We start from the raw sequence: 23,682 nt of genomic DNA on the forward strand, positions 1-23,682 counted from the left end.
CTGACACCTTGGGTATGGTGGCACTGCCCATTCTGCCCATACACACCTACAATACTCTGAGTAACTGTCTTCTCTTCCTTTGCTTCTCATCTGGAGCACTGTAAATTTTCCTATCTCCATTATCATACTTAGAACTACCAGATTAACTTTCCTAATGATCAACTTTGGTCATGTTGCTATCCTGTTCAAAAATCTCTTATGACTCTCTGTTGATTATAGAAAACAATGAAGATTCTTGTTCCTCTCTTTTTTTCTAACATTCAAGAAATTCCTGTTTCTAATCTGCCTATCTAGCTTTTTTAATTATTATTTTATTTTTCTCAATTACATGTAAAAACAATTTTATCAATTTTCTTAAAAATTTGAGTTCCAAATTCCCTTCCTCCCTCCTTTTCTTTCTCCTTGAGAAGGCAGTCAAATTGATATCAATTATATATGTGCACTCATGCAAAACATTTCCATATTAATCATGTTGCAAAAGAAAACACAAGCCAAAAAAAAAAAAAGAAATAAAGAAAGTAAAAAGCATACTTTGATCTGCATTCAGGCTCTATCAGTTCTTTCTCTGAAAGTGGATAGCATTTTTCATCATAAGTCCTTCAGAATTGTCTTGGCTCACTGTATTGCTGAAAATAGCTGTCATTCAAAATGTTCATTGTATACAGTATTGCTGTTACTGTGGACAATGTTCTCCTGGTTCTGCTCACTTCACTTTGCAATAGTTTGTATGTCTTTCCATGTTTTTCTGAAACCATCCTCTTCATCATTTCTTTTAGCACCACAGTATTCCATCACAGTCATATACCACAACTTGTTTAGCCATTCCCCAATTTATGGGCATCCCCAATTTCAAGTCCTTTGCCCCCACAAAAAAGCCCCTAGAAATATTTCTGTACATATAGGTCCTTTTCCTTTTATCTCTTTGAGATACAAACCTAGTAATGGTATTACTGGATCAAAGGTTATGCACAATTTTATAGCACTCTTGGAATAGTTCCAAATAGCTCTCCAGAATGGTTGGATCAATTCACAACTCCACCAACAGTGCATTAGTGTTCCAATTTTTCCACATCCCCTCCAACATTTGTCATATTCCTTTTCTGTCATATTCACTAATCTTATAGGTGTCAGGTGGTATCTTACAGTTGTTTTAATTTGCATTTCTCTAATCAATAGTGATGTAAAGCATTTTTCATAAAACTATGGGTAGCTTTAATATCTTTTTCTGAAAACTACATATTCATATCCTTTGACCATTCATTAATTGGGGAATGACTCATATCTTTATAAACTTGATTCTGTTTTCTATCTATTTGAAAATTGAGACCCTTATCAAAGAAACTTGCTATAAAAATTTTCCCCAGTTTCCTTTACATCTAATCTTGGCTGCATTAGTTTAATTTGTACAGAAACTTTTTATTTCAGTGTTATCAAATTATCCATTTTCTATTCCATGATGTTCTCTCTCTCATTTGCTCATAAATTCTTTCCTTATCCATAGATCTGACAAGTCAAATATTCCATGTTCCCCTAATTTATTTATGATATCACCCTTTATGTCTAAATCATTTTGACTTTATCTTGGTATAGGGTATGAGATAGATCTATACGTAGTTTCTGCCAAACTGCTTTCCAGCTTTCCCAACAATTTTTGTCAAATAGTGAGTTCTTGTCCCAACATATATTTATTTATTTTTCATTTATCAAATGTTAGCTTACCGTGGTAGTTTACTACTGTATATTGTGTACCTAATCTATTCCAATAATCCACCACTCTATTTCTTAGACAGTACCAGATTGTTTTGGTGTTTAATGCTTTGTAATACAGTTTGAGATCTGGTATGGCTCAGCCATCTTCTTTCACATTTTTTTCTCCATTGATTCCCTTGATATTCTTGAACTTTTATTCATCTAAATTAATTTTATTATTATTTTTCTAGCTCTTTAAAATAATTTGGTAGTTTGATTACCATGGCACTGAATAAGTAAATTAATTCAAGTAGATTGTCATTTTTTTTTTATTACATTGACTTGGCCTACCCATTGACAATGAATATTTCTCCAATTGTTTATCTGACTTCATTTGTGTGAAAAGTGTTCTGTTCACATAGTTCCTGGGTTTGTCTTGGCAGGTAACCTCCCAAATATTTTATATTTTCTGCAGTTATTTTAAGTGGAATTTCTCTTTCTATCTCTTCCTGTTGGACTTTATTGGTAACATAAAAGAAGCTCCTTCTGACAGCATGTGGGGGGAGGATTAGAGAAAGGAAAGACTGAAAGACAGGAAAAGAGATTATTAAAGAAGTCTAAATGAGACTTAATAAGGGTCTGAACATAGATGAGCAACGCAGATGGTAAGGAGAGCAAGATGTGAAATATTATGCAGGAAGAGTTAATATGATTAGGTCTAAAGAAGAGAGTGGAAGACAGCACTGACTCTGAGGTTAATCAAGAGACAATGTGGTACAATGTAAAGAGCAATGGAACTGGAGTCAAAGGATCAGGGTTCAAATCTCCCCTCTGGTACCTATTATCTGTGAGGTTAATTAGAAAGCATGAAATCTCAGTTTTCTTGACTATGAAATGATGAAGTTGAACTAGATTGGCTCTAAGCTACTTTCCAGCTCTAAAACTGTGTCCTGTGGATGGATGATTGGTGGTACCGTTGACATACAAAGGAAAGTCAGAAAGAACAACCAATTTTGGAGTGGGGGAGGAGGCTGGGGAATGAAGAGTTCAGTTTGAGATGGACTGAATGGAAGGGGTACATAAGCAGCTGAAATCACTATAGGCTTTCAGAATTGGGAGACACTTTCCCTTTGCTCTGTGCCGCATGTCCCAAGAGCCAGGGATTCAAGTGAACACAGAAATCTACCCCCCAAACTAAGCTAATAAAAAATAGTAGTGTATAGCCCTTTGAGATTTGCAAAGCAACTTCCTCAACACATCCAGGAGACAAGCAATATCATTTTCCATGAGAAAACAAAGAGAGTTGAAGTGACTCTGCCCAATGTCACACATCTGTAAGTGACAGATGCTAGACTCAAACCAGGTCCTTTGATTCCTGGTCCAATATTCTTTTTGCTGTATGATGCTTCTTCCCATCGTAATAATTCACATTTCTATAGCCCTTTGAGGTTTATAAATCACTCTCTTCATGATAATCCTGTAAAAATACAAGTATTATGAACTCTATTGTACAGTTGGGTAAATAGAGTCTTGGTAGGTCAAAGCACCTGAGTCTCAGTCTCTTTATCTATAAAATCAAGTAATTCAACTAGATGACCTCTGAGATCCCTTCCAACTCTAAATCCTGAGGTCCTAGGACTTGGCCACACAGTTACAACCTAAATCACCTGATTCCATATTCAGCTCTCTTTCCACCACACACTACACCAGACAAGACACTTATAAAACCAGGCCACCAGCACCTCACCATCCAAGCAGAATTAAGAATGAACACACACAGAGATGGAATTGACTGCTAGAGAGAGAGACGTGGCATGTTTCCTCTGTTCTTCAATTTCCCATCCTGAAATCCCCTGCAGAGCAGTAACTGAGCCCTTCTGACCTGGGCTACCTCTGACCTGATGAAAAGTTCTACACAAAGGATTAGTCTATTTTTCAAAAACATTTATCTTCCATCCAGAAACTCGGTAAACCTTTTCAGATGAAAGCCGTGACATTAAAGATTGGACTACTATTGTAGGAGAGGCAGCTTAGTGTAGAGGAGGGTTCTGTTAACGCAACAAATATCCCTGCTTCTTCCCTCTCCCTCATTCCTATTTCTACTCAGTTGGACAAATCTTGTTGATTCTATCTCCATGTGCTTACTTGCACCCACCCACTTTTCTCCATTCATATAGTCACAGCCCTATCCCAGGTCCTTTATTCCAAGGGCCTCCTAATTGGCATCCCCACTTCCAAGCTCTTCCCTTTCTAATCTATCCTCCATGCAGCTGTCAAAATTATCTTCTCAAGGCACAGGTTTGTCCATGTTACTCCTCTAATTGAAATTCTTCAGTGGCTCCCTAATGCCTCTATGGTAAAATAGAAATTGCTCAGCTTGACATTTAAGACACTGCACAATCTGGATCCAACTTGTCTTTGGAGATTCATTTCATATGACTCACCTTCATGAACTCTGGAATTTCATTCCAAAAAAATTAGCCTACTAGTTATTTCCCACCTCTGTTCATTTGCACAGGTCACCATGCCTAGAATTCACTCACTCCCTCCCTCCTCTTTTCCAGGGTATCAGAATTGGAAGGAACCTTCAAAAGCCATGTAAGCCCAACCCATCTCTGAATAAACTTACTCAAAAAACAATCATCTAATTTTTGCTTAAAGACCTCTAATCAGGGGGGATGCATTATCTCCATTCCACTTTTACATGGCTCTAATTGTGAGGAAGTTGTGTTGTTCCTCTTTAAATCAAACTTAAATCTATCTCTGCTTCTTTCACTCACTGCTCCTAATTCTGTCCTCTGAAGTCAAGCAGAATAAGTCAAATCTCTTTTCCAAGTGGCAGTCCTCAAATACTTGAAGAGAACTATCATATTGAACCCCCTAAATTTTCTTGTCTCCAGGTTCAACTTCCCTGGTTCATTCAACCAGTTTTTATAAGACATAATCTCAATACCTTTCACCATCCTGCTTATCCAAAACCTTGTCTTCTTTGAATGTTCAGTTCTTGGGCCATACCCTCTGAATGATCACCTAATTTCCCCAGGTGTTAACCTTCTTCTCTCTCTTCCTCCTCAAATTGTCTTATATTATCTTTTTTTGGCATGTTGTGTACTCCTCTCCCAAAGGACTATAAAGTACCTGAGGGCAGGAACTCTTTTGTTCTTGTCTCTCTATCCCCAGCTCCCAGCACAGGACTTTGCAAATCATATCCAATTAGTAAATGCTTCTTGAATGACCTTGAAAAAAGATATGGATCTTGAAATCAGATCTGAATTCAAGTTCAGGATCTTCCTGAGGACATTCCTTAAAATAGGCTTGTGACCTCAGACAAGTTAATCCCCCTCTGAGTCCTAGTTCCCTCATCTATAAAATGGAGACAGTAATACTGTCACTACCTACCTCACAGTATTCTTGTGAAGATTGATTATGGTGGTGGTGGTGATAACAGCTGGTATTCATATAGCACTTGAGGGTTTGCAAAGCACTTTACAAACATTATCTCGTTTGATCATTACAACAATCCTGTGAGGTAAGTGCTATTGTGCTCTTAATTTTACAGATGAGGAAACTGAGGCAGACAGTGATGAAATTATTTACCCAGGGTTAAACAGCTAATAAATGTCTAAAGCAAACTTTGAATTTGGGTCTTCCTGTCTCCAGGTCTAGCACACTACTCACTAAACCACCTTGCTACCTCCATAAGAGAAGCTTTCCAAATGTGAAAGTTCAGCCTCATAGGGAGAAAATCATTTGGTTCCCAGGATGGTTGAGGGAAACCTACTTTGGGAATGATTCGGGGTTCTGTCTCTCATGCCCCTTGCAAAGCTGCCTTGAGGAATGTAGCTGAGTCAGACAAATATGTGTAACCTCATTTGTCTGGACACAAAGTCTCTCCTCACCTGCTGCTTCTACTCTTTTCTTTAGCTTTCTGCATGTTGCCCTAAGGGCTACTCAAACTGGTACTTGATGTTTTTCCAGGACTCTGGAGAACCATTATAGGATCAATTGCCCTACGGTTCCAATTTACAGAGAACACCTCATTAGCCCACGTTTGTAAGTAGCTTGTTGTCTTACACCATAGGGAGCAATATAGACTTACAATAAATCAATCAAGTCCTTAATTATTATTTTCTTGCAATGAAAAATTACTAGAGCCTTTCCCTACCCGAACCCCTAGACAGTATATTGTCGTAGAAAGGATATTGTTCTGAAAGTCAGGAGACTTTGGTTCTAATCCCAGTTATACCATTCACCAGCCAGTGGTGACTTTGGGACAATCATTTTCCATATCTGCAAAATGAGAGGGTTGGACTGTAGGACCCAAAAGGTCCCTTCCATTTTAATGTTACATATGATCTCTTTAAGTACTTCCAAAGAACTCTGTACAAGTAGAGTGCTCTAAGGTTCTGTCCTTGGCCCTGTTCTGTTGAACATTCTCGCCAATGATTTGGAATAAACCATAAAACGGTTGCTTATCAAATGTGCAGATAACATGACGTGGGAAGGGGTAATTAATCCATTGGACGATGGAAACTTAGTCTAGAATTATAAGGATAAATGTAAAATCTTGCAGTAAGATTCAAAAAATCAATAGCACAACTAGTAAGCAGATCATGTGAAAAAGAGCTAAGTCTTGGTGGACCTCAAGCTCAACATGACAGGCAAAAAAATGTTGTTGAAATCTTAGACTACATTAACAGAGATTGTCTCCAGAGCAAGTGAGTTTATGTTCCTGATATCCTCTGCCTTGGTCAGACTCTATCTGAAGTATGATGTTCAGTTCTCAATGCCAAATTTAGGCAGAATATTAATATAGTGGAGTTTATTAATATGACTGAACAGCCATAGCTGTCTTCAAATACCTGAGAGGTTCTCATGTGGAAGGAAGATTAAACTTAGTCCTTCTGGCCAGATGACAGAATCGGGACCAGTAAATGGAAATTACAGAGATGCAGAAGTTGGCTCTTTATATAAGGAAGAAATTCTTAACAATTAAAACTATCCAAGAGTGAAATGGGCGTAGTCTTGGTGATGTCATAAGTCCTCCTATCACTACAGATATTCAAGAAAGGGCTGGATAACCCCTTTTCAATCAAGCAATTAATCAACAAACCTTTATTGCCTCCTACGTGCCAAGCATTGGAGTAACACAGTCTCTCACCTCAAGGAGTTTATAGTCTACTCAGAGATACAGCATATTCATAGGGATGGTATGGTAGGAATTTACATTTCAGATAGGACAAGGAACTAGATGATCTCAGTCCTTTACAACTCTGATAGTTTGCATTTGTATGAGTTGAGGGAACAGGATAGAGATGGTGAGGCTTTTCATCTTTATATCCCCAGAGCCCAGAAAGATCTTTCACATATGTTTAGTAAATGTTTGCTGAGTTGAATTGAAGTAAATTGAATTGAATGATTTCTATTAGAAAATATAGCCATTGCTCACCTCCCACTCCCCTCATCCCATTAGTGGCTAATGGTGTGGGGGGAGTTGTTTTTTGTTTTTGTCAGGTTGGAATATCAGTAGAGATTTGCCTCCCTTTGCTAGTTCATTCACAGCAGAATCTACGAGTACCTGGGTACAGAGCTGGAGCTGTATTTCTCCTCTCTCTGCTTCCATGTAGGAGCCAAGACTGGAGCAAGGAGCTGGGCTACTGGCAGAGGGTGTGGGGGCTGGGAAAGGAGATTCAAACCAGTGGAAATGGCAAGAGCTACCCCGAAAATAAGAGCTGATTTTGCAAATAGCGTTAGCCCTGGAAGGAACGTTCCTCCCAATGGAATAATTCTGGAAAGGTTGACTTTAACCCTCTGCACAGCTGCTGACAACAGCTTCTGAACTATTTGCTTCCCTGCCAGGTTTACTGATATCAGATCACACAAGCAGAAGTGGCTCTTTGCCTGTGGACTGATTGTGTACCATGCTTTTGGAAACTTCTGATGTGCAGATGTGAAGCTCCTATGTACATAACAGATGTCACAAGTGAAGAATATGTACAGGGTTTTCATCACAGAGAGGAAGAGAGATAGAGATACTCCTCAGGAATGTTGTGAAAAGGAAGTGGGATGCAGGATCTGAAGCAAAAGAGAAATCCAGGTCAATACAGTGAAAAGAGCCCTGGAACAAAGTGGGTGCCCATCGATTGGGAATGACTGAACCAATTATGGCATGTGAATAGAATATTATTGTGTAATAAGAAATGACAAATAGGAGTAATTCAGAGAAAAATGGCAAGATTTGTAGGATGTGATGCAGAGTGAGATGAGAATGAGAAGAATACAGCAGAAATGATCACTAAAAGGAAAGCAGAATGAGTAATTCAAAAACCAATAATGGTTGCAGAGTATAGATAACGCAACATATTGTACCTTCCTCCTTTGGGGAGAGAGATAGAACACTATGAAGCCAGTATGTCACATATGGATATTATATCAGTTGTTTTTGCTTATTTATTTTTGTTATAAGGGAGAGTTCAATTCTAGGGTGGGGTAGGGATAAAGATTATCTTCCAATAGTTGATATAAATAAGTCACCAATAAAATGTATAGGAAGGAAGAGAGAGTGAAAGGGAGAGGAAAGAATGGAGAGAAAAGACGTAGGGAAGGAGAGAAGGAGGGAGGAAGGGATAGGTAGAGGAACAGAGGGGAGAAAAGAGAAAAGGAGAGGAAGGGAGAGAAAAAGAGAAGAAGGACTCTCAATTGGGAATAAGAAGGCCTAAATTTCAGACCTGACTGCTACTTATTAGCTAAGTAAAAGCCAGCCATTTTCCTTTTCTGAGCCTCAGTTTCCTCATCTTTAAATAAAGGAGTTGGACTAAATAGTCTCTTAGACCTCTTTTCAGCCCAGGCATTCTATGTTACCTTTTAGCTCTAAGGTTCTATGTCCTAGTGTCTTTTTCACCCCTGGTTTGTTTTCTATATTCTGATATCCTCTACCAACCTAATATTCTATCCCAGAAAGAAAGAGAAGGAGCCAAGGGGCTTTGATTTATGGTACATTAGAGAAAAGAAGAGGAGAGGGAGGCAGAGGGAGAGAAAGGGGGGAGGACATTAGAGCGGGAGGGAAACATCATATTTTTCTGTCATCAGAAATCAGCAAAAAGACACCATTGATTCATTTAAACCCAGCTCCGAGTGACTCAGACTTGGTCACACAGCATGTCTTAATAGAACTACTCCCCCGTGTCATTTATGCCAAAAGGATGCCAGCTTTGTTCAGAATCATGCAAATGAGGCTCCTTGCTCTGGAGCTTCCCCTAGTCAGGAGAATGAAGATCAGGGGCGACACACAACTCTGTCTGGCTATGGCTTTGGGGTTCAATACTACCCTCTCCCCAAGCCTTCTTCTCTCATCCATTGCCTTAGGGCCCAACACAAAGGAAACCATTTCCAATCCAAGTTTGGCCAGTCTAATCCTTGCTCCTTCATTAAGAACTAAGATTGTTGTCCATAAGGCTCTTTGGCGCTGCCTCCATGATGATTCTGAAAGGTGAGGTAGGAGACGGTGTTGTTACAGCCGTGATTAGGGTAGAGGAGCTGGCATTTTTGTCCCAGGGCAGAAAATTTAGAGGGTGATGATAGTAGCATCGTGAAGTATGCTTCAGTTCTTGTTTGAACTGGAAGCTTCATTATAGACTTCTTCCCCTTTCAGCAGCTAAGAAACAGTGTGGTATCCCAGAGCATGCTTTCTTCCCCAAGAGCCATAGATTAGAGGCTCTTCATCATTTTTTGTATGTCTGCCATGGACACTTTTAGTGGTCTGGTGAAGCCTATGGACCTCAACCCAGAATGTTTTTAAATAAATAAAATATGTAGTATTACAAAGGAAACCACTTATGTTGAAATCCATTTGTCAAAACATTTAAGAACAAGTTCATAGACTCCAGATTACAGACTCCTGCAGAGGTGCCTTACCATCCTACACACACACACATACACACACACACACACACACACACACACACACACACACACGACCCAAAGGCAAAAGTCAGTGGTTATGGTTTGTAGACATAGACCATAGACCATAAGAAAGTGAAATGGACTAGTACTCAGGAGGCCTAGGTTCAAGCCCCATCTTCCACTAACTAGCTGTCTGACCAAGAGCAAGTCATTTCCCTTCTCCTGGCCTTTTTCTTCATCTATAAGATAAAGAACTCGGACTAATTCAACTTGACAACCATTCACCAAATGCCTACTGTGCATTGCACTAAATTTAAATTAAGCAGTGGTGTTCTGCATGGGAAGACGTAGGGAGCAGGGAAGTTTAGCTAAGTTCCAGGCCTCAGAGGGATTACAGGCTAGTAGGAGGAGATTGTATAATGCAAAATAACTGTACTATAAAATAATTTGTGATAAGAGAGTGCAAGCAAAGTATCTGTGAAGCCCAAGGTGGGGGAAGGGTTAGTACTACCATGGAGGAACAAGGGAAGGCTTCATGGAGAAGGTATCATTTGAGTTGGTTTTTAAAGCATGATTTCTAAGTTCCCTAATAGCTCCAAAGGTCAATGGTTCCTAAGTGCATACTTCCTAGTTTACCATCCAACAGGAGATCAATGGTTAAAAATAAAGAATAGAATTTGGTGCAATCAATTGTGAACCTGCTACTGGGCAGAACCACTCATATAAGAATGTATTTCCAACTGGTAAGACGAACCACAGGGAATAATAAGTTGGTGGCTGGTCCCGAATAATTTATATAAATAACTTGGTTGATTGTGGAGAAAGTTAAATTTGCTTCTTGCCAATTTATTGGAAATCTAGAGGGATAGTCAGAAGGAATGATGAATGTAAGAGTTCAGCTTGAGGCAGCATAGCACTAGGTAATGAAGAAATGAAATATGTCACTGATTAAAATTTGGAAAGGCCATAGGTGGAAAGGCAAATACTAGCAAGCATCTCACTCTCCATCCCAACTTCTCAGAAATTCCAGCATCCTGAGTTTAAGTCATTTCATCTTTTTGCCAGCTGTCGATATGTTGTCCTCAAGAACTATGAAAGCAAAAGACTAGGAAACATCTTTGCCCCTAGTGAGCCAATTAGTTGGCTTGTGCCTCAGTTTCCCCATCTAGGAAAAGTAGATATAAGAAGAGTAGCCACCTTAACAAAGGAAAAAGCACCAAAGGAGGGAGTCAAGAGAACCAGATGTTGCCACTGACCACTTGTGACCTACTGGGCATGTTGCTTCTCATTTCTGGCACTCATATCAACTATAAAATAAAGGGGTTAAGTTAAATAATCTCTAAATTTTCTTCCAGTTCCCAGATTCAATGATTCTAACAGGAGATGAAATGGTTGAAATGCTAAATTATGAATAGGAAGAATGTGGCATAATTGGCTGTGAACTAACAACAAAAATGAAGAGCCCCTCACAAGAATTTGTTGAAGAACCACAAGAATCACATCTGCCCACCTCTGACCTGCCATGTCTACTTCATGGGATTATGGAGAGGCTCAAAAAAATGTGAAAGTGCCTTGAAAACTGTAAAAAGTCCCATACCAGTGTGAGAGTGTGTTAGGTCAGAAGTGGACCACTAACACAAATCCAAGGCATCTGCTACAGCTAATGGGACGCTATCTCTAGGCAGATGACTTTTGGGGGGGCAGGGAGAGACTATGAACTGTTGCTCCCACAACTGGCCACCAGAAGCCTCTCCAGGGAGCACATAGGGTCTGCCTGCTTTCCTCCAGGGAGCACTTCAGTTTGATAGAATGACCCTTTGGGCCACTTCCACTAGGATTACTTTGTAGGCCACAGAGAGTCAGACCCTCCATCAGTAAATTCAAGTGCTTTGGATCTCAGCGTCCATGAAAGACTGAATCCACCACCTCCTCCTAGAACAGAAGGCTAATGAATGAAGAGCTACATAAATGATACGCCAAGTAAAGAAAGATGCCCTGTAAGCTTAGGACTGAGTATTGGATGTGCTGAATGTGCCTAGCTGCCTTTTCATACTCGTGGGGTTACCCAGGATCAGAAGCCCAAGGGGTGTGAGGGTGACTTGGCCTCCACATCTCCTGCTTCTTTCCTCCCCTCCCTCACTTCCATGTACCTCAGATACAAGAGAGAGAAGAAAGCATGCCTAGTGACCAGGTAGTCAACAGCCCAGGTACCCTACACTGGCGATCCTCCCCAGCGTACCTCCCCACTTGTTCCCATAGAACTTCCTGAGGGAGCCCAGATTCTGGGTCTGATGGGCCATCTGCCATCCCTCCAGGCCCCAGAAGTGCCTCACTCTCTTCCTCCCTTGACTCCTCCTCAGGGCCTCCAGGCAGTAGCCACCTTCAAGAAAACTTCACCTAGATGTTGTTCCCCTCCCCTTGTTTTTTAACTGACTCGGCCTGGGCCTCTGTTTGTTACTGGCAAGGGAGGCAGAACAGTTTAAATGTTAAATTATAAAAGGATGCACAACCTTAAACTCCCCCACCAGCCCTTCATGGCTAAGTGTGGAAGGAGGTGAGCTGGGTCCAACTCAGAAGATGCCCCTCCTTTTTTAAGCTAAGAAGAGAAGACTGAAAAAGGTATTCTGTATTTTAGAGTACGCTGAAAGGTTTGATTTAAAGGATCCCTTTGCAAAAATCTGTATTTTCTAATTAAGTTTAGTTTTAAAAAAATTTTAATTATGTTCAGTTAAGTTTTAGTTTCTTTAGTTTATTCGATGAATAATAATTATTTTAATTTAAATAATACTTGCTAGTATTTATATAATACTAAGATTTGCACAGTCCTGTACGAGTTATTTCATTTGATCCATACAACCCTATGGTGAAAGAGCTAATTTAACAGGATTTAGCAAATGCCCAGACCACCTAAAAAGGAGCTGGGGATCAGCTTCTGAGAGACTGGTATATGCAAGGCATTGACCTACCTACTATTATTATCCCCATTTTACAGGAGAGCAAACTGAGGCTAAGAAAGGGTCACCTTTGCCCAGGGTCACCCAAGTAGTAAACGTGTGAAGCAAGATTTGATTTCAGGTCTTCCAGACTATAGATTCAGTACTCTTACAATTAGCCCACCTAGCTGTCCTTTACATTTTAGTATTCAATCAATGCTCACCTTTACAAGACACAATTCCTTAAGTACATATGTGAATGAAATGGGAGTCATGTGCCTATAGCTGTAAGTGAACGTCTTTACCAGACTATGACTCTAACAAAAGGGTTTTTTTGTTCATTTGTGAAGACCACATAGAGCATTTTCACATACATTATCTTACTAGATGTCAAAATAGCCTTATAAGGTAGGGAGTGTGGGTCTTCTTAGCTCAAATGTACAGCAGAAGAAACTGTGGCCCAAAGAAGGGTAGCAGTTCCCACAGCTAGTTAATGACAGAGCAGGAACTCTAAACATTGTTTTCCTAGCTTCTGGATCACACAATTCCTTTCCCTTTGGGTCCCATAGGACTTTGAGGTTTGAACTCATTTGCCCAGTAACTGGAGAGATCTTTCTATCCTGCTGTAAACTGCATTGTCTCACATCTGCTCTGGAGGGAGGACAGGGAGCTATCCAGGGGTCCTCCTAAACCCCCTGAAGTGCAGGTTTGGAGAAGAGGCCCCTCCTCAAAATGCGCATGAGAGAAAGGCCAGCGATTTCCTCCATATATTTATTTATTAGCTGCCAAAGCATTCTGCAAGTGTGGGCTGTTACAGCACACACGGTATATATATATGTCCCTGTGTTCCCACAGCCTCCCCAGCGTGGTGGCAACCTTGAAGCAGACATGTGGTAGATACATTCTGGAGTTCGGCAAATCCTCCAAAGGCTTCTAAGCTCATCCTCCTCCACCCACCTACGCTTGCTCTTTTTTATTCCTGCATAGACCCTCTCCCCCCACCCTGAAGACACTCAGGTAGGCAGAGGGGAATGGCAATCAGGAGCTGTATGCTGCGAATGTCAGGTTGTTTGTGGAACCAGACACCCCCCTCCCCACCCCCCCACCCTGCCTTTTGAAACCTCCCTTCCTAATTCTTGATTCTCTACTGAAAACATGGGCCCCAGCTATAGCTTTTCTTTCTTCCTATCAGTTCTTCCTATCAGCAACTCAGTTACCAGTCTAAAGGAACCGTGTGTTACAGCACAAACAGTACTTAGAATGGGAAAACCTAAGTCCTGCCCCTATTTCTAACACTTTCTAAGCTCTGAATTTAGAGGCATCACTATTGTCAGATGCCTACTAAGTTGAATCCCTTTAATGGGGCCGGGCACTGTGCTAAACGTTGGGGATATAAAAAGGGGTAAAAGACATTCCCTGACCTCAAGGAGCTTCTAATCTAATGAAGCAGAGGGCAAAGTCAAGACAGAAAGAATCCTCCAATTGCCTCCTAAAAGAAATTCCAAAAGGAAAAGTTCCAGGAATATCATAGCTAGAAAGGGTAAGACAAAGGCCCTTCAAAGTAACCAGCCATTAGCTGTGTGACCCTGGGCAAGTCACTTAACCCCAATTGCCAAGAAACAAAAAAAAACAAACAAACCATGACCAGCCAGGAAAGCCATGGTCAGTCTTATCCTTTACTCCCCTCCACACACTACATATTTGTCTACTCACAGATCTTCCAGCTCCTCGCCCATCCCTATACTTTTGCACTGGTGGTCTCTCATGCCTGAAATGTTCTGCCCTCTTGGTTTCCCAGGCTTCTTTCAAGAATCAACTCAAAGGGCAGCTAGGTGGCATAGTGGATACAGCACTTGCCCTGAAGTCAGGAGGACCTGAGTTCAAATCTGACCTCAGACCAAACACTTGACACTTATTAGTTGTGTGACCCTGGGCAAGTCACTTAACCCCAATTGCCTACAAAATAAAAAATAAAAAAAAATCAACTCAAATCCTATCTTTTGCAGGAGGTCTTTCCTAATCCCTCAAGCTGCTAGTGCCTTCCCCTCTCAGATTGCTTTCCATCTATTCTGTAAATAGCTTGTATGGACCCATTAACATGTTGACTCCCCCTTAGATTTCATGCTCCTTGAAGCTAAGGGCTGTTTTTGCCTTTCTTTGTATCCTCAGCATTTAGCACAGTGCCTGGCACATAGTAAGCATTTAATAAAGATTTGTTGATTAACATTCCCAAATCTCAGATCCTTCATTTCAGTCTGTTCCATACTCATTTCTGATCAGAACTTTCTTCTTCAGAAACACTTGGTAAAATATGAAGTGTTCTACAAATATAAGTTATTATTGTTACTTCTTGGCTTTGGTAATATACAACTCTTTTCCTTTTTCTTGGTGTTATCTCCTAAGGACTCCCCATTAACAGCCTGAATTCACGTTGCCGCATTAAAGAAGCCAGAACAGCTGAGCTTTGAGAGCAGAAAGGCAGCAGCTGTGGGCAACACCCATGAGCAGGGCACCAACCTCTCTCTAATTCTGTGCCTGCCTGCAGACAGCAGATAAAAGCAGGAAGGAAAAGACTTCCTAGTTGGTATTAGGCTGTTTTATTCTACTGCTTCTGCAGAACTATTTGTCCTGGGGAAAAGGAGAGATAATGAGCCTGGGAAGGCCTCTATACAACAGAGTACTGTAGTTCTAGGGGTTTTCCTCCTGTGTGCCTTTGTGTTTCCCTGAACTATGTGTGTCCCTGGAGAAGTTACATCCTGCAAGCTGACCAGAAGTCGTGGGCACAGAAAACACTGAAGAGTTGAGTTGATGATGACTTTGAGTCATAAGGCAAATGGCAGCTATGTCCTTCTGAGTTCTTCCGTATTCTCTTGGGCAGGCCTGTGTCAGAGTCCTGACTGATGCTCCCTCATAACTCACCCTCACTCGATAATTAGCCTTCCACAGATTTGGAAGGATTTGGACCTGCAGCAAAGCCTCGCTTATGTTTCTGTACCACCCTGGCCAAAGATGCTGCAGCATCCCACTGTCAGGCCCCTAGTGCCCCAGGCACCCGTTGAAATCCCAGATTCTCTTAAGATGTGATAATCAAGAGTTGGGAATTAAAGTGTCAGGGAAGACTTTCTGAAGGAAATGGGTTTTGAACTAGGCTTTCAAAACTGAATAGGACTGGACAGGGAGATGGAAGCCAAGTGATGTGAGTAAAAGATAGGAATGAACACGAACACGGTGTATTCAGGAATGAAGCTGTCCAGCAGGAGGGTAGTGTGTGTGAAGGAGAATTCAATTCAATTAAATGAACGTTTAATATGTGCAAAATACTAGTCTAGGCACTAAGGGAACAAATAGAATAGTTATTATTGTAATAGACATCAAAGTGGTGTAATGGTTAGAGCATGCTGTATATGGAATCAGGAATAACTGAATTCGAATCTTACCTCAGGCACTAGCTGTGTGACCTTGGGCAAGTCACTTAAACTCTGTCTGCCTCAGTTTCCTTAACTGTAAAATTGGGATAATAATAGCACCTACCTCTCAGGGTTGCATTACAAGTATGGAGAATAACCTACATGAATGGAGGGGGTGGGAGTGAAGAGATGGTTCGAAGATAATAAGAAGAAAAACAAATAAATAAGAAACAACTCATTGTCCAATTTGACAAAAGTGCCTGAAGGAGAGTAGAGTGAAATAAGACTTTTTAAAAATCTAGTTAAAGCCTGACTGCAGAGGGCCTTGAATGTAAAGCTAAATACAGTTATTCTTTCCACATTGAGCAGGTCAGGGGTATAGCAACCTCATGATCTGGAAAATCCCCATAAAATTTTTGGCCCTCCCTTCATACCAAAGAAGTCTAAATTATTATGGTATTAAAAGATAAAATATGGGTTGATATTATACAATACTATACATATATTTTGTGCATTTCTGAGTTTCTAAAATTTTTCTGTGTCATCTACTGGCATTCTAGGCCATATAATCTATAATCTATAATCTGTAGCTTCCACAAAACTCCTAAAAAATTTCCATTTAATTTTTTAGGTTGACCCTCGATAGTTTCGATGTGGAAGGGATAACTGTAGTTAGTATTTTATGAATTGAACCATAGGGAGCTGATGAAGGTTTTTAAGCAGGGAACTAATGGTCAGACCTGAGCATTTAGAAGAGATTTTGGCAGCTATGTGAATGGTAGATTGGAGACAGGAAAAACTAGCAGTAGGAAGACCAGTTTAGGAGTCTATTAAGATATTCCAAGCAAGAGGTCAGATGTAGGAGAGAGAGAGAGCTAGAAAGGCAGCTTGAAAGTCTTTGGAACGTTCCAAACCCTAACCAGCCAGAAGGAAAGAAGAGATGTTGACCAACTCTAGCAGACAGACCTTGAGTGAGAGAGCCTTGTTAGGCCTAGATACCCAAGTCTTTGTTCTCAAGCATGTTACGTGATGATATGCCTCACCATGGAACAGATTATGCCAGAAGGCATCATGAAAACAGAGGGGCAGCCATGGCACCAGACCCACATAATGTCATGACCACTTCTTTCAAGACATGCCCACTGTGTAGCCCAAATCAGTCCAATTCTTTGGATAGCACAGTGTAGCAGAAAAATAGATAGATTTAGCATCTGAAAGACCCAAACCTTTCAGAAGTCCCAAGGTTCACGTCCCCCTCTGCAGGACACTTCAACCCCCTCAGCCTCAGTTTCCTCATTTGTCAAATGAGGGTAATGATTCTTTTACCACCTTCACAGGGTTATGAGATGGAATGCATACATGTGGGCACATGGTACATACATATGTATACATATAAACACTAATGTTGTTTATATGTTTATAGCATGTCAGATTTTATTCATGTTTTACTCATTGATTCATTCAGTACACATTCCTTGAGCACTTGCTATCTTCAATTCACTGAGGTGGGCATTAAGGGTAATATAAAGATAAATGAGAGAATCCCTGCCCTCAGGAAGCTTATAGTCTAGTAGGGGAGGTGAAACATTATATTCATACATAGATGAATATAATATAAATTAGAGTATGAGTGGATTAAAGAAGAAGAAAGGGCAAACAGATCAAATAAAGGAAAGCTTCCCAATTGAGAGAATTAGAGAAGGCTTCATGGAGGAGGTGGTATTTAAGATGGTCCTTGAAGGATGAGTAAGTGAAGATGTTGTGGTGGGAGCTGGTGGGAGTGTAAGTATAAGACTATTAAAATAGGTTACAGCAAGGGCATGAAATAGAGTACGGGACTTGGATGCCCTCACCTATACCCAATACTTCTTAGCTGTGTGAATTTGAGCAAATTCACTTCCCCTTTCTAGGACTCAGTTTCCTCATCTGTAAAATGAAGGGGTTAGACTAAATTATTTCTTTTTGTTTTTTGTGGCTAGGCAATGGGGTTAAGTGACTTGCCCAGGGTCACACAGCTAGTAAGTGTTATGTGTCTGAGGCCAGATTTGAACTCAGGTCCTCCTGAATCCAGGGCCAGTGCTCTAACCACTGCATAACCTACCTGCTCCTGGACTAAATTATTTCTAAGGAACCTTCCCACTCTAAAGGGGGAAGGGAGGAGCAGAAGCATTTATATAGGATCTTTTATGTGTCAGGCTCTGTGCTAAGTGTTTTGTTTTGTTTTGTTTACAAATATCTCATTTGATCCTCACAATAACTCCATGAGGTAGATGCTATTATTTTCCCCATTTTACAGTTGAAGAAACTGAAGCAAACAGAGGTTAAGTGACTTGACCAGGGTCACAAAGCTACAGTTGGTGCTCCATGCTTTAATTTTTTCATATGTAAAATAAAAGAATTAGACTTGAGGCTAGATTTGAACTCAGATCTTCCTGTCTCCAGGCTCAGTGCTCTATAAGGAACCATAGAAAAGTTAATCCCACCTAGTTCACCCAGTCCAACCCCCACCCCCATTTTTAGATGGGGAAACTGAGGCCTAGTGAGATTAAATGACTTACAAGGTAGACCCATGACCCCACATATATGCATTACATCTTCTCATAACCCTGTGAAGAAGGTAGTGAAAGAATCCTTTGTTTCATAAGTGAGGAAACTGAGGCTGAGGGGGTTGGAGTGTCCTGTAGAGGGGAACATGAACCTTGAGGCTTCTGAAAGATTTGGGTCTCTCAGATGCCAAGGTCAATTCATTTTCTAATCAAGTGAGAAGAAGGATTTGAACTCGGACTCCAGAGCCCATGCTCTGGGCCCAAGTGTTCTCATCTGTAAAATGAGGGAGTTGGCTTTGATAGTTTATAAGGCCCTCTCTTGCCTTTAATCTGTGAACCTGGAACACCCAGGCCCAAGTCTTGAGGGGGGAACTGGGAGTGGAGCAAGAAGTCTCAAGAGAGAGAAGCATGATCCACCCAAGAAAGACAGGAGGGAATACAGAGGACCCTATGGTGCTCCTGTCCCTGGTGTCTTAGCTTCCCTCCCCTGTCTTCTACTAATCCCATCCAATGCCTAACATACCCAATATATACATTCTTACCCTCTACCTACATCCTCACACATACTCAAACTCTCTCTCTCTCTCTTTTTCTCTCTCTCTCACACACACACACACCTCCTCACGTCCTCTACACTCACATCACCTACATACACGTAAGCACCCAGATAACCCTGCGCATGCTTATGCCCATTGGTACCCTCTATACACAAACTCACTCAAACACATATCCTCTATATATACACACTTATACCCTACATGGACACATATACATACCCCAAATTCACACTTGCACCTGAACACACATACGCTTTTGTACTCTCTATTCAAATAACACCCCACACTCAGATTATGCACATCTCTCTCTCTCACACATACACATACCCACACACACAACACACACCCCCATACTTGTATCCTCTTCACATATTCACACCCTGTACCTTCATTAGTACCCCACTCATACCATATATGCAAACAAACATTTATACACATACATCTATCTTTTGTTGTTATTCAATTGTTTCAGTCATGTGACTTTGTGATCCCATTTGGAGTTTTCTTGGCAAAAATACTGGAGTGGTTTACCATTTCCTTCTCCAGCTCATTTTATAGATGAGGAAACTGAGGCAAACAGGGTAAGTGACTTGCTGAGGGTCATATAATAGTAAGTGTCTGAAGTCAGATTTGAACTCGGGTCTTCCTAACTCCAGGCCCAGCGCTCTATCCACTGAACCACCTAACTACCTATACATCTACCTACTCCACATATACTCCCACCTACACTCCTCATGAACACAAGAACTCATACTCCTTCACATACACATACACACACACACACACACACACACACAGATATACACACACATTCACATGCCTCTTTCACAGAAACAAATGGCCCTCCTTCTACATGTACCCACCCTATCAATTCGATTTAATTTTTTAAACATTTATTAAGCACTTGCTAAATGCATAGCCCTGTACTTGACATTGGGAATAAATAAATAAAAATGACACCTTCCTTGCCCTCCAAAAGCTTGCAGTCTAGCAGGGGATGAGATAAGGAAGGTGAAGGTTATTAGATAGAAAGTGAGCCCTGAGCAGGGTCTAAAATGAAGAGAGGAATTTCAATAAGTGGGTACCTGGAGATATATTCCAGATATGAGAGTCAGCATGTGAAAATACAAAGAGGAAGGAAGAACAGAACGATATCAGAGAAGAGTGAGAAATCCAGTGTGTCTGGAACACAGACTATTCAAAAGCAGATAGTATCAAATAAGGCTGGAAAGATGAGATGGAGCCCAATTGTAGAGGGCCACAGATGATAGGCGAAGGAGCATATATTTCATTTTGTAGGTAATGGGGAACCATGAAAGGTTTATGAGTGATCGAGTGGCATGATGAGATCTGTGAATTAAGAAGTTTATTCTGGGAGCATATAAATTATGGATTGGAGGACAGAGACTAGAGGCAGGAAGACCAATTATGAGGCATTACAATAATCCAAATGGGAGCCTGAAGGAAATGTGTGGTAGACAAGAGAGAGGAAAGAGCTAAGGATAAATCTCAGATTATAAGCCTGGGTGTTTGGAAGAGCGGCAGTGATAGAAGTTAAAGGAAAGGGTGGATATGCTGACTTTGAAGTGTTAACCAGACCTAGAGATGGGTGGTCCGATGGGTGGTCAGATGTGTCAGATGGGTGACTAGGGGATTATTCAGGGCTATGAATTTGGGAGTCCTCTGCATCAAGGTGACAAATGAAATCGTGGAGGAGATAAATTTACCAAAAACGGGAGTATGGAGAGAAGGAACACAAGTCTTTAGACAGCAAGGTGGCGGGGGCACTAACCCTTCAAAAAAAGAAAAAAGAAAGAAGTAGGAAAGGAGATTGAGAAAAAGCAATCAGAGAGGCAAGAGAACCCAGAGAGAACAGTCACAGAAGCTACATACACACTCACAGTTCATACTCATGCGTCTCTCCACACAAACCAAGGCACCTACCACCACATACAGACACTTCCACTCACATACCCTCCCCCTGCCCATTGACAGATACTCTCACATGGCCCTCCCTTCCACATACAATCTCACAGTTCATGTACATACCTATCCCATCCCTCTCAACACATGGACATACCACAAACATCTACATCCACCCACATATTCAGACACTCACATATACCTAGTCCCCATGTACATTCTCTCTTTTCTCCATGCACAATAGCTTTCATACACGCAGCTACTCCTACCTCCCAACCCCATATCTCCCCTTACACACACATATACACTCATCCCCTAGAAATACACACTAAGAACACATACCTGGTCACATATTCAGACCTGTGCACATTCACATATAAACGCCCGACCTCTCCATCTACAAATACCATCACCAACTCCATACACAGACACCCCTACCCTAATAGCTGTGCAGAAAAAAGTGACTCTTCCTTCTTATCTAGGAATGGAAGGGGACAAAAAAAAAAAAGAAAGAGGAAGGGAGGGGAAGGAAGAGAAGACAGGGAAAAGAGGAAGAATTGGGGAAGGAAGAGAGAGAAGAAAAGGAAGGGAAGAAAAGAGGAAGGAGTGAAGGGAAGAGGAAAGGAAGGAGGAGGGCAAGGTAAGGAAAGGGGGGAAGGAAAGAGAGGGAGGAGAAAGAAGAGGAAAGGAGTGAAGAAGAGAGAGGGAAAAGGTAGGACAGCCTAAAACAAGAGCCTTGAATGCCATGGAAGCCTATGAGCATCGTCAGGAAGAAAGCAAGTTTTTGGTTCCTAAACTAAATGCTATTGTGATGTTTGTTCCTGAAACCATAACCATTCCTATCTGTTCCCAGGCAGCATATGCCTTTAAGAGTTGCCATGGCAACTCCCTGTGGTTAATGAATAGAATGAAATAAAACATCCTCAATAAATGTCAATGCACAGAACAGATTTGCTGGGGAGCTGAGACCTGTGATCACTGGGCACATTTGACCTATTCAGGTTCAAGTGAGCCTTCTGTTTTGAGACTGGAAGCAGCCACTGAGGGCCACTCATGTCTCTCCCCAATTCACTCTGCTCTGTTTGTTATTGGGGCCCAGAGAGAGTCACCCACTAGGTCAGAAACTGCCTGACTGTACACAGATGGTAGGACAGGGGAAGGATGGGTGAACTGGCTGATTTGATTATGCATGGGTCAGGAAGCCCCAGCAGTCGATGTTGACTGGACATGGTACTCATTGTTTACATATGCCATGGAAATGGCCCATTAGTAGACAGAAGCCCTGGGGTTCCAGTCTAGGCTTTGACACTAGCCAGCTATTTGCCTGTGGATAAGTCACTTTATTCATCTCCTTGTGACTCAGTTTCCCTATATGTTTAAAAAAAAAAAAAGCTTCTTTAATTCTTGGCCTGCTCATGACTTAGGATTTTTATGAGAGTCTGATAAAAAAAAATTGGAAAAAAGAGCTCTGGAAAATCCAGTGTGCTGACTCAAGGTCAAGGATATTGTCACTATTCTGGAGCTAAAGTCGTTGACTTGAGAGGAGGGTTCCTTATATGGCTTAATGGAAGATTAAGGAGTCAGGTAAATAATTCTTCCTACTAAACAGAGGAGCAAGTGATTACATCTTCCTTGGGCCTTTTCCTGCCAAAGAGGGCTTCACGGGGTACCAGTCTATGGCAGAGGCCTTCTAGATGACAGGCAAAGTGCTCTCTGAAGAGTCATTCTTTCCAAGCCTCATTTGGAGGAGAAACAGAAGCAGATTAGGACCTCAGCCAGATGAACAAAGGCTCTGGACACAGAGAACAAGGCACCACAACTATGCTGTGTGCCCCAACGGGCCCCTCACTTCCTGCTAGGATCCTAGTAAGTTTTCTCCTCTCCAGCTCCATTCTCTAAAATCTTGACTGCCACTTTGGTTCCAGGCTCTGATCATTGGATGCGGAGCTCTGGACTGAATTCTAAGCTCTGAAGTCTACAGTGTAGATTTGGGCCCTACTCTGTGGTTTCTGGGCTAGGCTGTCCTGGTTTATCAGAGATCTGTTCACCCTGAATCATCTGTCCTAAGCCTGCTCCTGTAACATCTGCCTATAAGGCTGGGTCTACTCAGGGAAGAATCCCTTGCAGGCCAGGAGCTGCACGGTGGGGAATTTGATTCACTTAATCAGTTAAGAGGCTTTGATCTGAGCCCCTAACCTAAGACACTCACCAACAAGCTTTAGCTTGACATCCCCACCCTCCTCCAGTCCCCAAGACAAAACTGGAAATAGAGGTGACAGAAGGATGAGACCAGTATAGGTAATACAGCCCTGGAACATTCCTGGCCAGATATGGATTGGCATTTGAAGCCTTTCACATGGTGATCTCACCTACCTTTCCATACTTATTTCTTATCACACTGCTTCCTGCATTCACTATTTCAGTAAAACTAACCTGTTAACAGTTCCCTGTACAGAGCATTTCATCCAGGACCTCTAACAGGGACCAGCCATTCTCCCATATCTGCACCTCTGCCCCATAGACCCCCTACCTTCCTTCAAAGCACAGGCTCAAGTGCCCTATCCTACATGAGGCCTTTCTGGATCACACCATCCAGTAGCATTCTCTCCCTCCTGAAATGACTTTATATTACATTATATAAGCCTTGTATTTACTTAATTAGGTACATTCACCCTTCCCTCCCTTAGTAAAATGTAAACTCCTTGAGAGCGGAGACTATTATGTT

General features: G+C 41.4%; 1 protein-coding gene across 1 annotated transcript in view; it reads left to right on the top strand.

Moving 5' to 3' along the window:
* Nucleotides 1-23,682, top strand: part of CACNG3 (calcium voltage-gated channel auxiliary subunit gamma 3) — a 124,924-nt gene that overhangs the window by 67,653 nt on the left and 33,589 nt on the right. The window lies entirely within an intron of this gene.

The sequence above is a fragment of the Vombatus ursinus genome, unplaced genomic scaffold, assembly GCF_900497805.2.
Source record: "Vombatus ursinus unplaced genomic scaffold, bare-nosed wombat genome assembly UNPS02014171.1, whole genome shotgun sequence".
Taxonomy (NCBI): Eukaryota; Metazoa; Chordata; class Mammalia; order Diprotodontia; family Vombatidae; genus Vombatus; species Vombatus ursinus.